Raw genomic sequence first — 11,388 nt, 5'->3', positions numbered from 1 at the left:
AGGTGACACCAGAACCCCCAAGGGGCAAGCTAGTGGAAACTGCAACACGTGGAGGTAAAGATGGAGGAACAGATGGGAGTGGGAGCCTGGCAGATTGGTCAGCCAAGTCAGTTGTAGCAATAGGGACTTGCACAGCGTTAATGCTGGACCGGAGACAGTTAGCAGTCTCTGTTGCAAGTATAGAGAATGCAGGGGCAGGCAGAGGGTCCGAGTAGTCTGCTTTGATGTCTCTTCTATCCCCCAAGATCGTATTCCTCTGACATTTAATATACTTCAAGGTGTCCAGGTTTTGGTCAATAGCTATGCAAGGAAGCTTAGGAGGTGGGAGCAACTCACCACGCCCCCACAACTGTGGCTGTGGTGGTGGCAGCTGCAGAGAAGATGGCATGGATCTTTTCTGTTTGCAGGGCCATTTCCGGTTCCATTTGCTGTTAGATACAGGGTGGGGAAAGAGCTCCTTGGTGAGATGCCTGAAGGCTATTTAACCTGTTTCTCTTTCCTGCAAACAGGCTGATGCTTTTCACCAGAAACTTCCTTTTTTGATGTCATGCCTGAAGGCTCACCACCCTGTATCTCCTTCCTGGATATGTCTGATGTGCTCTCAGAAGACTGATGGTTTTCACCTGACTCTTTCTTGATGTCTCCTGCAGTAAGGGGCAGCATGAGTCTGGGTCTGAGAGCACAGCTGCCTCTGTATGAGGCACAACTCTCTGGCAGGATCATGTGAAGAGGTGACTACATGGCCTTCAGGGGTGGAGTTAATTAGAGCCTTTTGGGTGTCCTTCCTCAAACTGTCTACTGGAGGATTAGGATGGAGGTCCTGGCTGCACTGCCAGGAGCTGACAAGTTCACTGGCCTCCAGGGGACTAGATGTTAACTGTATATCCCCATAGCTATGGGGGACCCTGTTCCCACCATCCAGCCCTTGATCTCGACAGGATCCTCCATCTTTTTTCTGGGATCCTTTTGGGCCTTCTCCTCCAACCCATTTGGGCACAAAAATGGATGGAACTGGCTCTGTAGCCCCCTGGACAGTCTCAGAGAAAGAACGCTGGAGAGTTAATTTGTGCCCAGGAGGTGGGATTCTTATGGCTCTGGAGTTCCCAAACATTATTGGATTAGGAGAAGACAGCACAGGATTTTTTTTGGAGGGTTACTCCAGTTCACCAAGGGGAGGATGCCCAGAGAGATACATGCAACCTGCGGGATGGGGTACTGCCTCCTCGGCTCCACATGAAAGCTAGCTGGTAAAGTCCTACGATCCCAGTGGAAGAACCTGCACCCAGGGTCCAGGGCAGGTGAAGGAGCAGCGGGGTGGCCCCTGCCAGGTGGTGGATGCGGATCACAGGCGGGGCGGACCAGGGGCCAATCCTGGCCAGGCCGGGACCACGGCGGCAGAGTGGGAAACGTAGACACTTACTAAGGAGATTGCCCATATTGAGCTGGTTGTGTGCCAAACGATGCGAAGTTGGAGTCTAAAAGCTGGAAAGCCCCTCCAGAGCTTCTGACTCCTTTCAATGTCGAACAGGCACTGAGCCTGAATGGCCCAGCTTGGCACCAGTGATGCATCCCTGGAACAAATCACAAAGAAGGGCACGCACGCACAGCGTGGCAAGAGACCACAATACAGGGAAAAGGGGAGGCTCCAGAGTCCTGCCCGTTAGGCTCTAGTGCCTGGGACTTCCGGTTGATGGTGGCTGTGTATAAACTGCCTGCTGCCCTTGGCAGGTGTGCTAGTTGGCATGTGTGGACAACCAGCAAGGCCACTGCTTGGGGACTGTAGAGAGTGGAATGATTGTTGGGCCCCTCAGCGCCTCGGTGTGTGTCATCAGCCCTTCCCCCAAGAAAGAGGAGCGCTGGGGAAGGGGCGCTCCCAACGCTGTGAGGGAGTGGCCCACCGCCCCGAGTTCCAGCCAGCTGCATCTTCGCTAAGGCTGCCCAGGCTTTCAACATCACCCTCCAGACAGCGGCAGTTTCCAAGCAGTCGCCAAACCCTGACCTGACTGGATGCTGCGCCCCAAGACCTCCCTTCCTGGCAGGAAGGTTCTTGCTTTCTTCCTTTCGACGAATTTGGTAAAACAACATTTACAATCTAGACCGCCCCTCAGGTCACACAGATGGTGGTGGCTTAGCTGGGATTCAAGCCCAGTGTAGTGACTCCCAGAGCACTTACTCTGGACTGTGGTGCCTCCTTACCATATCATCTTTTCTTTTTCTTCTTCCTAGTTCTTAGGGTACTTAGCACAGTGCCATAGTTACAGTGAACACAGGCACTGCCCAGGACAGGCCTTTGTTGAACAAAAGCTCAATTCATAAATTAATCAGAGACCATAATGGATTCTGGTCTCAGAAGATGTAGGTCATGGACTGCCAGTGGTAAGTACAGTACCATTCCACATTTGTAACTGAGCCTTGCAGCCCAGATTTTCTCTTTGGTCTACTCTGAAGAATCTAAATACGTAAGATTATATGTAAAGACTATATATAAATATATAAAGATTATATTCTAGATACGTTGTGGTCTACCTGGAAGCAATTCACCTGTGGGTTATTCCATATGGATTAGAAACCAGTTTCTCTGGCCTTCTAGGAATATGTCTAGTAAGGCATCTCACTAATATCTAGAAAGCAAATATGTCATATTGTAAGTTAAGAGTGGAGTAATGTACTGGATTAAAGAAAGGTCAACACAATTTGACCGTTGTGAGCATGCCAGCCGGGTTCATTCCTTACCTCACATTATTGGCACTTAAACAGAATTCTAGAGATTCTTATGACCAAAAGGGGAGAGATATGCTTAGGTGTATGGTAAGAGAAACATGTATTATTTTTTAGGAGCTGGAAGCTTCAGTTTGAGGAAAAAGGTTTGAAAACTCTTGGCCTACATGTGGCTTTACCTAGTTTGAATCTCGTTTCTGTGGCTTACTTCATTGAAATGTTTTCTGTCTCATTGGACTGATGTTGAATATCCAGGACATGATATGCAAAAGTTTCAGAACCAAGAATAGATCAGTAAAAAATATATGTTAAAATTTTTATATATTTAAAAAATTTTATATATAATATATATTATATTATACATCTATACACACAGAGTAAAATCTTGGATTGTGAGTAACTTGTTCTGTTCTGCAAGTGTTCCATAAGATGATAAATTTTAGGGGCGCCTGGGTGGCTTAGTCGGTTAAGCGTCCGACTTTCGCTTAGGTCATGATCTCGCGGTTCGTGGGTTCGAGCCCCGCGTCGGGCTCTGTGCTGACTGCCAGCTCGGAGCCTGGGGCCTATTTCAGAGTCTGTATCTCCCTCTCTCTCTGACCCTCCCCTGCTCACGCTGTGTGTCTCTCTCTTTTCTAGAAATAAAATAAAAAAATATTAAAAAAAAAGATGATAAATTTTAACTTGACAAGTGAGTGATGTCTTGCAATACAAGGAGTACATGATGCCAAACGTCACATGACAATTGAGCCAATGGTTCTCACTCTCTCTGTGTCTGTGAGTCTCTCTCTCTACTTCTCTGTGAAGTTGTGGGTGATTGTCTCCCATGCCCTGATGCTCTGTCTCAGGCCATGGTGTTTGGCAGAAATCAGTGATTTTTCAGAACATTGGAAGGTGTCCGCTACTGGCACTGGTGTATATTTTGTCACTTCAAAACACCTATGGGCAGTCCTTTGCTTCTGCATACAAGAGTAAGCTTAAGAATGCTCTGCTTCATTCTAGGTCAGGCTGCCTGCAGATATAGTCCCTTTCCTCTGCTGCCTTATTGCCAGTTACATTACGTAGAGCGTATGACAAGAGCTTATTAATACTGTAGTGCAGTCAACATCCGTTAGTTATAATGAAACTTATCCTTTTCTCTTTTCTCCTTCACACCAGCCACAAAGGTTTTCAAAGGTAAGTACAGATTAATTTGTTTATTTTTCTTTATATTTTTTATTTTCTTTATTATTTTGTATTATAGTGCAGTATTGTAATGATTTTCATATGAACACTTTTCAGTTTGGAACAAATCATCTGAGTTTCTATTACTTATTACGGAGAAATTGGCTTTGATAGACAAATGCTTTGGATGACAAGCATGTTTCTGGAACAAATTATGCTTTTGAACCAAGGCTTTATTTTTTTTTTTTTTTTTTTTTTAAATTTTCTTTGGTATAATTCATATATTACAAAATTAGCTTTAGTGCTCTGGTTATGAGAGCTTTTATAGTATGTTAGAGCAAATTTGGACTTCCATCACCAACAAACTTGGGGGTTGGTAGGACACAAGAGGCTTTGCTCAGACCCTAATTCTGTTTGAAAAAAAAGGAGAAATATTATAATCCCTTTCAAATCTCTCTAATAACAAAAAAAGATATCCAGATAAGACAATTAATCCCAAGTCCTTTGATATCTTTTGAGTTCAGTAAGGAACAGTTTCATGGCACTGTATGTTTGAACAGAAATAGCAAGCTTGTACAAATTTTGGGCCCTCAGTACCACAGGGGAGGCTAAGTCCTGCCTATACCAAACCATGCCCATCCGTGCTGGAGAACTGTTTTTTTTTTTTTTTTTATTGTTTGTTTGTTTGTTTTTTTACCAGAGCCCAGGGCAAGTCTAACATTAATGAATTGCCATGATTACTTCTAGATTAATTCTTGCTATTCAGATATATTTTCCCTTATCTAATTTTTATCTCTCCCCTCCCCTGGACTGGGCACTCTGGTCATTGGTTTGCTTAAACAATCACATTTAATCCATTCTCTTGATACATATCCTACACCTCCATCATTACCTTCCTTTCTCTCTCTCTCTGGAATAATCAGACTATATAGTTTCTTTGGGTAACATTATCTTCGTTTCTTTCTCCTTGCTTCCTACCATATTCTCCTCTTTCTCTCTCTGAATTACGCCTTTTAGTCTGTCTACCTGGTCAATGTTCAATTTCGCTTTCTCCCCACCCCTGTCATTTCTCTCTTTATATATGCTCTTCCATCATCACTGCCTCCACCCTGCTCTTTATTTGTAGCTGGGATTACTGGTTTTATGCTTTTAGACTGTTCTTTGTCTTTTGTTGTTGTTGTTTAGAGTATTGTTTTATTTTTCCTCCTTGCGGTTTGCATGTTTGTTTGTCTGTGCCTTTGCGTGCTTTTGTTCCTAGTGTGTTTGTCTGTTTTACTTTTCAGGGCTATCTCAAGGAACAACCCAAAGTACACATGGTGGAGAGTCCCAAATATAACCATGAGTAGGGAAATAAAATAACCAAACGGACAAAAAGAGAGACCAAGGGACACCATTAAAAGAACACTTTCTGAATGCACAGGCCGTGGACAGTCATTGTGCGTCCTTTAATATAGCAGAACTCACAGGTGCAGAACATATAAGCTTTTAAAACTTACAAGAGACAGAATGCTAGCTCAAATGAAGAAACAGAGGAACTCTCCTCTAAAGAAATTCCAGGAAGAAAGTACAGTGAAAGAATTGCTCAAAACAGATATAAGCAACATAACTATCCAAGAATTTAGAACAATAGTCATAAAATTAATCGGTGAGCTTGAAAAAGGCATGGAAGGCACCATAGAAGCTATTGCTACAAAGATTATGGAACTTAAAAATAGTTGTGATGAATTGAAAAATGCTATAAATGAGGTGCATAATAAAATGGAGGCAGCCACTGCACGGATTAAAGAGGCAGAGATGAGAATCGGTAAATTAGAAGACACAATTATAGAAAAAGGGGAAGCCGAAAAAAAGAGAGATCAATTGATCCAGGAACACAAAAACCTCGAGAACTGAGTGATGCAATCAAATGGACAACTTTCCTTGAATTCCATAAGAAGAGGAGAGAGAAAAAGGAGCTGAAAGAGTCCTTGAACAAATTATAGCTGAGCACTTCCCCAATCTGGGGAAGGAAACAGACATTGAAATCCAAGAGGCACAGACAGCACCCCTCAGACGTAACTTGAATCAATCTTCTGCATGACATATAGTGAAACTGGCAAAATATAAGGACAAAGAGAGAATTCTGAGAGCAGCTAGGGATAAAAGGGCCTTAACATACAAAGGGAGACCTATCAGAGTAGTTGCAGAACTATCTGCTGAAACCCCATAGGCCAGAAAGGAATGGTAGGAAATCGTCAATGTGATGAACAGAAAAAATATGCAGCCAAGAATCCTCTATCCAGCAAGCCTGTCATTCAGAATAGAAGGAGATATCAAGGTTTTCCCAAACAAAAATTGAAAGAATTCATCACCACTAAACCAGCCCTACAAGAAATCCTAAGGGGGACTCTATGAGAGAAATGTTGCGAGGAGCACAGGGTACCAGAGACACCACTACAAGCAGGAATCCTACAGAGAACACATAGACTCTAAATCCATATTTTTCAATAATAACACCGAATCTAAATGGACTAAAATCTCCAATCAAAAGACATAGGGTATCAGAATGGGTAAAAAAAAAAAAAAACCACCTATTTACTGTCTACAAGAGACTCATTTTAGACCTGAGGCCACTTTCAGATTGAAAGTAAGGGGATGGAAAAATATCTATCATGCTACTGGAAGTAAAAAAAAAAAAAAGCTGGAGTAGCTATACTTATATTGGACAAACTGGACTTTAAGGTAAAGGCAGTAACAAGATATGAAGAAGGGCATTCTAATAATTACAGGGTCTATCCATCAGGAAGAACTAACAGTTATAAAAGTCTACGCACTAAATTTGGAAGCATCCAAAATCATAAAACAATTAATCAGAAACAGAAACAATCTTATGGATAAGAATGTGCTAATAGCAGGGGACTTTAATACTCCACTTACAGCAATGGATAGATCCCCTAGACAGAAAATCACTAATGAAACAATGGACCGGGGCGCCTGGGTGGCTCTGTGGTTAAGCATCCGACTTGGGCTCAGGTCATGATCTCACAATTCGTGGGTTTGAGCCCTGCATCGGGCTCTGTGCTGACAGCCAGCTTGGAGCCTGGAGACTGTTTCCGATTCTATGTCTCTCTCTCTCTCTGACCCTCCCCTGCTCACTCTCTCTCTCTCAAAAATAAATAAAACATTAAAAAAAAAAAAAAAAGAAACAATGGACCTGGCCAACACATTGGAACAGATGGATTTAGGTTTGATGGATTTAGAACTCTACATCCCGAGGCTATTGAATTCACTTTCTTTTCAAGTATGCATGGCACATTCTCCAAGATAGATAACACAGTGTGTCATAAAGCAGCCGTCAATAACTCTAAAAGAATTGAGATCATACATACACACTTTCAGATCACAATGCTATGAAACTTGAAATCAATCACAGGGGAAAAGTCTGGAAAACCTCCAAAACATGGAGGTTAAAGAACACCCTACCAAAGGACAAATAGGCCAATCAGGCTATTAGAGAAGAAATTAAAAAATATATGGAAACAAATGAAAACAAAAATACAACATCCCAAACTCTATGGGATGCAGCAAAGGCAGTCCGAAGATGAAAGTACATTGCACTCCAGGCCTATTTCAAGAAACTAGAAAAAGCACAAACAGAAAATCTAACAATGCACCTAAAGTAACTAGAAGCAGAGCAGTAAGAGCACCCCAAACCCTGCAGAAGAAGAGAAATAATAAAGATCTGGGGATAAATAAACAGTATAGAATCAAAAAAAAAAAAAACAGTTGACAGATCAATGAAACCAATATTTGGTTTTTTGAAAAAATAAACAAAATTGATAAACCTCTAGCCAGACTTCTCAAAAAGAGAGAGCACCAAAATAGACAAAATCATGAATGAAAGTGGATCTATTACAACAAATCCCTCAGAAATGCAAGCATTTATCATGGAATACAATGAAAAATTATATGCCAATAAACTGGACAACCTAGGAGAAATGAACAAATTCCTAAACACTCACACACTACCAAAATTCAAAAAGGAAGAGATAGAGGAGCACCTGGGTGGCTTAGTCGGTTAAGCATCCGACTTTCACTCAGGTCATGATCTCGCGGTTTGTGGGTTCGAGCCCCGCGTCGGGCTCTGTGCTGACTGCCAGCTCAGAGCCCGGAGCCTGTTTCAGTCTGTGAAGAGAGTTCAAGCTGGGGCGCCTGGGTGGCTCAGTNTCTCTCTCTCCTAGAAATAAATAAAACATTAAAAAAAAAAAAAAAGGAAGAGATAGAAAATCTGAACAGACCCTTAGGTAGTGAAGAAATTGAATCAGTTATCAAAAACCTCTCAACAGGTAAGAGCCCTGGGCCAGAAGGCTTTCCTAAAGAATTCTACCAAACGTTTAAATCAGAGTTAATACCCATCCTTCTCAAGCTATTCCAAAAATAGAAATGGAAGGAAAACTTCCGGACTCATTCTATGAAGCCAGCATCACTTTGATTCCCAAACTAGACTGAGACACAGCAGAAAAAAGAGAACGATAGGCCAATATTCTAACTGAATGCGGATGCAAAAATCCTCAACAAGATACTTGCAAATTAAATTCAACAGCACATAAAAAGAATTATCCACCATGATTAAGTGAGATTCATTCCCGGGTTAGAGGGCTGGTTCAATATTCACAAATCAATCAATGTGATACATCACATTAACAAAAGAAAAGATAAAATCATATGATCCTGTCGATAGATCCAGAAGAAGCATTTGACAAAATACAGCATCCCTTCTTCATAAAGACCCTCAAGTGCTGGAGGCCGAGCCGGCTCTGGCAGGTCCAGGGGTCCCTGAAGGATGGACAGTGTCAGCGACAGAGTGAGAGAGCCCCGAGATTCTTTCTGATCACCAGGCAAGCATCTCTGTCCTGTCAGTTTTTGTGTCTTTATTTAAAGGTTCAGCAACAAGATGAAGTCAGAGAAAGGAATTTCTTACAATAGGAGGACTTTTGTGATATCAATTGCAGAATTATTCTGACCAAGGAAATAACAGAATGTTCTTAGTGAAAAACAGGATAACATATAGGTCAAATTGTATATAGATAAGCTAGGAATATTTTGTCTGGCTCTCAAGAGGATGAATGTTTCGAAATTGGTTTGTTTGTGGAAACTATCATGGGGGCCCTGAATGGGTCAATCTTTTGCCCCTGGGTTATGTTTTAGTTACTCTTATCTATCCTCATCCCAGCTGCCAGTGTAAGGGAGGGTGTTTGTGGAATGTAGGCCTTGAGGAAGGGACTGTTATGTTTCACCAATTAGCAAAGATATATGTAGTAACTATGTTTTGCTCTTAACCCCAAAATAGGCCCTTTGTCTCAGGACCAGGCTCAATTGTAATTCTTATGTTCTTAACCCCCTAAGTCTCGGAACTGCAAGGCTCATAGGAAGAGCCTTTTGACAATCGCCCACAGAGCTTTCATCTAAAATCTCTTTTGTAAAGGCAGGAATATGCTTTTCCTTATGAGGTATCTGTATTCAGAATATGGGTCTGATATGGAATATTGTGAGGCCTGGTCAATACCAGCAGGCTTATATCCAACATGAGCTAGTAGTAGCAGAAGGAGATACCGGTTTTCATTTCTAATGGCAGGAGCTGCAAACATTGCCATTTCCTTGCTGTGACTGCCATCCAGAGAGGCCGGTGAGGCTCCCAGCACTCAAGAAAGTCGGGATAGAAGGAACTTAAACATCATAAAGCCATCTATGAGAAGCCTTCAGCTAACATCATCCTCAGTGGGGAAAAACTGAGAGTTTTCCCCCTGAGATCCGGAACACGACAGGGATGTCCACTCTCACCACTGTTGTTTAACATAGTGCTGGAAGTCCTAGCATCAGCCATCAGACAACAAAAGGAAATCCAAGGCATCAGAATTGGCAAAGAAGAAGTCAAACTCTCACTTTTCGCAGATGACGTGGTATTCTACATAGAAAACCCGACAGAATCCACCTGAGGCCTACTAGAGCTGATCCATGAGTTCAGCAAAGTTGCAGGATACAGAATCAATCTACAGAAATCGGTTGGATTTTTATACACCAACAATGAAGCAACAGAAAGAGAAATCAAGAAACTGATCCCATTCACAATTACAGAAAAAAAAAACATAAAATATCTAGGAATAAACCTAACCAAAGATATAAGAGATCTGTATGATGAAAACTACAGAAAACTTATGAAGGAAATTGAAGAAGATGCAAAGAAATGGAAAAACATTCCATGCTCATGGATCAGAAGAATAAATTTTGTTAAATTTTCATTACTACCCAAAGCATTCTACTCATTCTATGCAATCCCAATCAAAATTGCACCAGCATTCTTCTCAAAATTAGAACAAACTATCCTAAAATTTGTATGGACCACAAAAGACCCTGAATAGCCAAAGTAATATTGAAGAACAAAACAAACAGGAGGCATCACCAACCCAGACTTTAGCCTCTACTACAAAGCTGTCATCATCCAGACAGTATGGTATTGGCACAAAAACAGACACATAGACCAAAGGAATAGAATAAAGAACTCAGAATTGGACCCACAAATGTATGGCCAATTAATCTTTGACAAATCAGGAAAGAGCATCCAATGGAAAAAAGGTAGCCTTTTTAACAGATGTTGCTGGGAGAACTGGACAGCAACATGCAAAAGAATGAAACTAGATCACTTTCTTACATCATACACAAAAATAAACTCAAAATGGATGAAGGACCCACAATGGGCATTAATGACAGTCTCCCTTGGTGTATTAAAGAAAATATTTATTGGTGTATTAAAGAAATTATTCTAATTATTTATTTTTATTTGTATATCTGTCAAATTATGTTGAAAGATGCATTTTATATCACTGTTACCTTGGCTTGCCCTGGATGCATGAGATCAGTGAAATTTATGAGGTTCTTAATGTCTTTCCAGTAAGAGTCTGTCTTTGTCTTTTCTAGGAATTCCTGGAACACTGCAACTGCTGGACAAAGATTCTTCTCTGTAACACACTGAAAACTAAAGAGAAATGAAAACTACAGGCACTTTGGTTGGCAAATAATGATTGCTTCTCATGGGAACATCATGCAAAACATCATCAACTTGACTAGTTTTGTTTTTTCCTATAGATTGTACATTGACCAAAAAAAAAAACCCCAAGTAACCGTACAGTGCTCAGTCCAGTTTCTAAGAGAATTTGAGTGGTGTTACTTTCAACACTTTATCCTCCCTTACCCCACTGTTCATGCCCAACTCTATCGACAGAAAGACTCTAGTTTCTAATATAAAATGTAGCTAAGGATACATACATGGATAAAAAATAATCAGTTCAAAATAAGCATCATAGTGAAGGATAAACATGACAATCCATGACTGAAGAGGTTAGGAGACATAAAGAATACTGTTTCTTCCTAAGCGGACAAACATAGTATCTAGAAGATACAAAAAACAAATTAGGCAATCACTAATCACTCTATGAGAGTGGTTCACATCCTGGGTATGAGTGGTTTATATCC

General features: G+C 41.2%; 1 long non-coding RNA gene across 1 annotated transcript; it reads left to right on the top strand.

The window, feature by feature from the left end:
• Positions 1-2,233: 2,233 nt before the first annotated feature.
• Positions 2,234-10,963, top strand: LOC120246784. Its single transcript, XR_005532143.1, has 3 exons — positions 2,234-2,376; positions 3,874-3,891; positions 10,834-10,963. It is a non-coding gene; the product is annotated as an uncharacterized LOC120246784 (long non-coding RNA).
• The last annotated feature ends 425 nt before the right edge of the window (positions 10,964-11,388 follow it).

The sequence above is a fragment of the Hyaena hyaena genome, unplaced genomic scaffold (assembly GCF_003009895.1).
Source record: "Hyaena hyaena isolate Hyena2069 unplaced genomic scaffold, ASM300989v1 scaffold_489, whole genome shotgun sequence".
Lineage (NCBI taxonomy): Eukaryota > Metazoa > Chordata > Mammalia > Carnivora > Hyaenidae > Hyaena > Hyaena hyaena.
The sequence above is the reverse complement of the archived record's forward strand: the minus strand, read 5'-3'. Positions and strand labels throughout refer to the sequence as shown.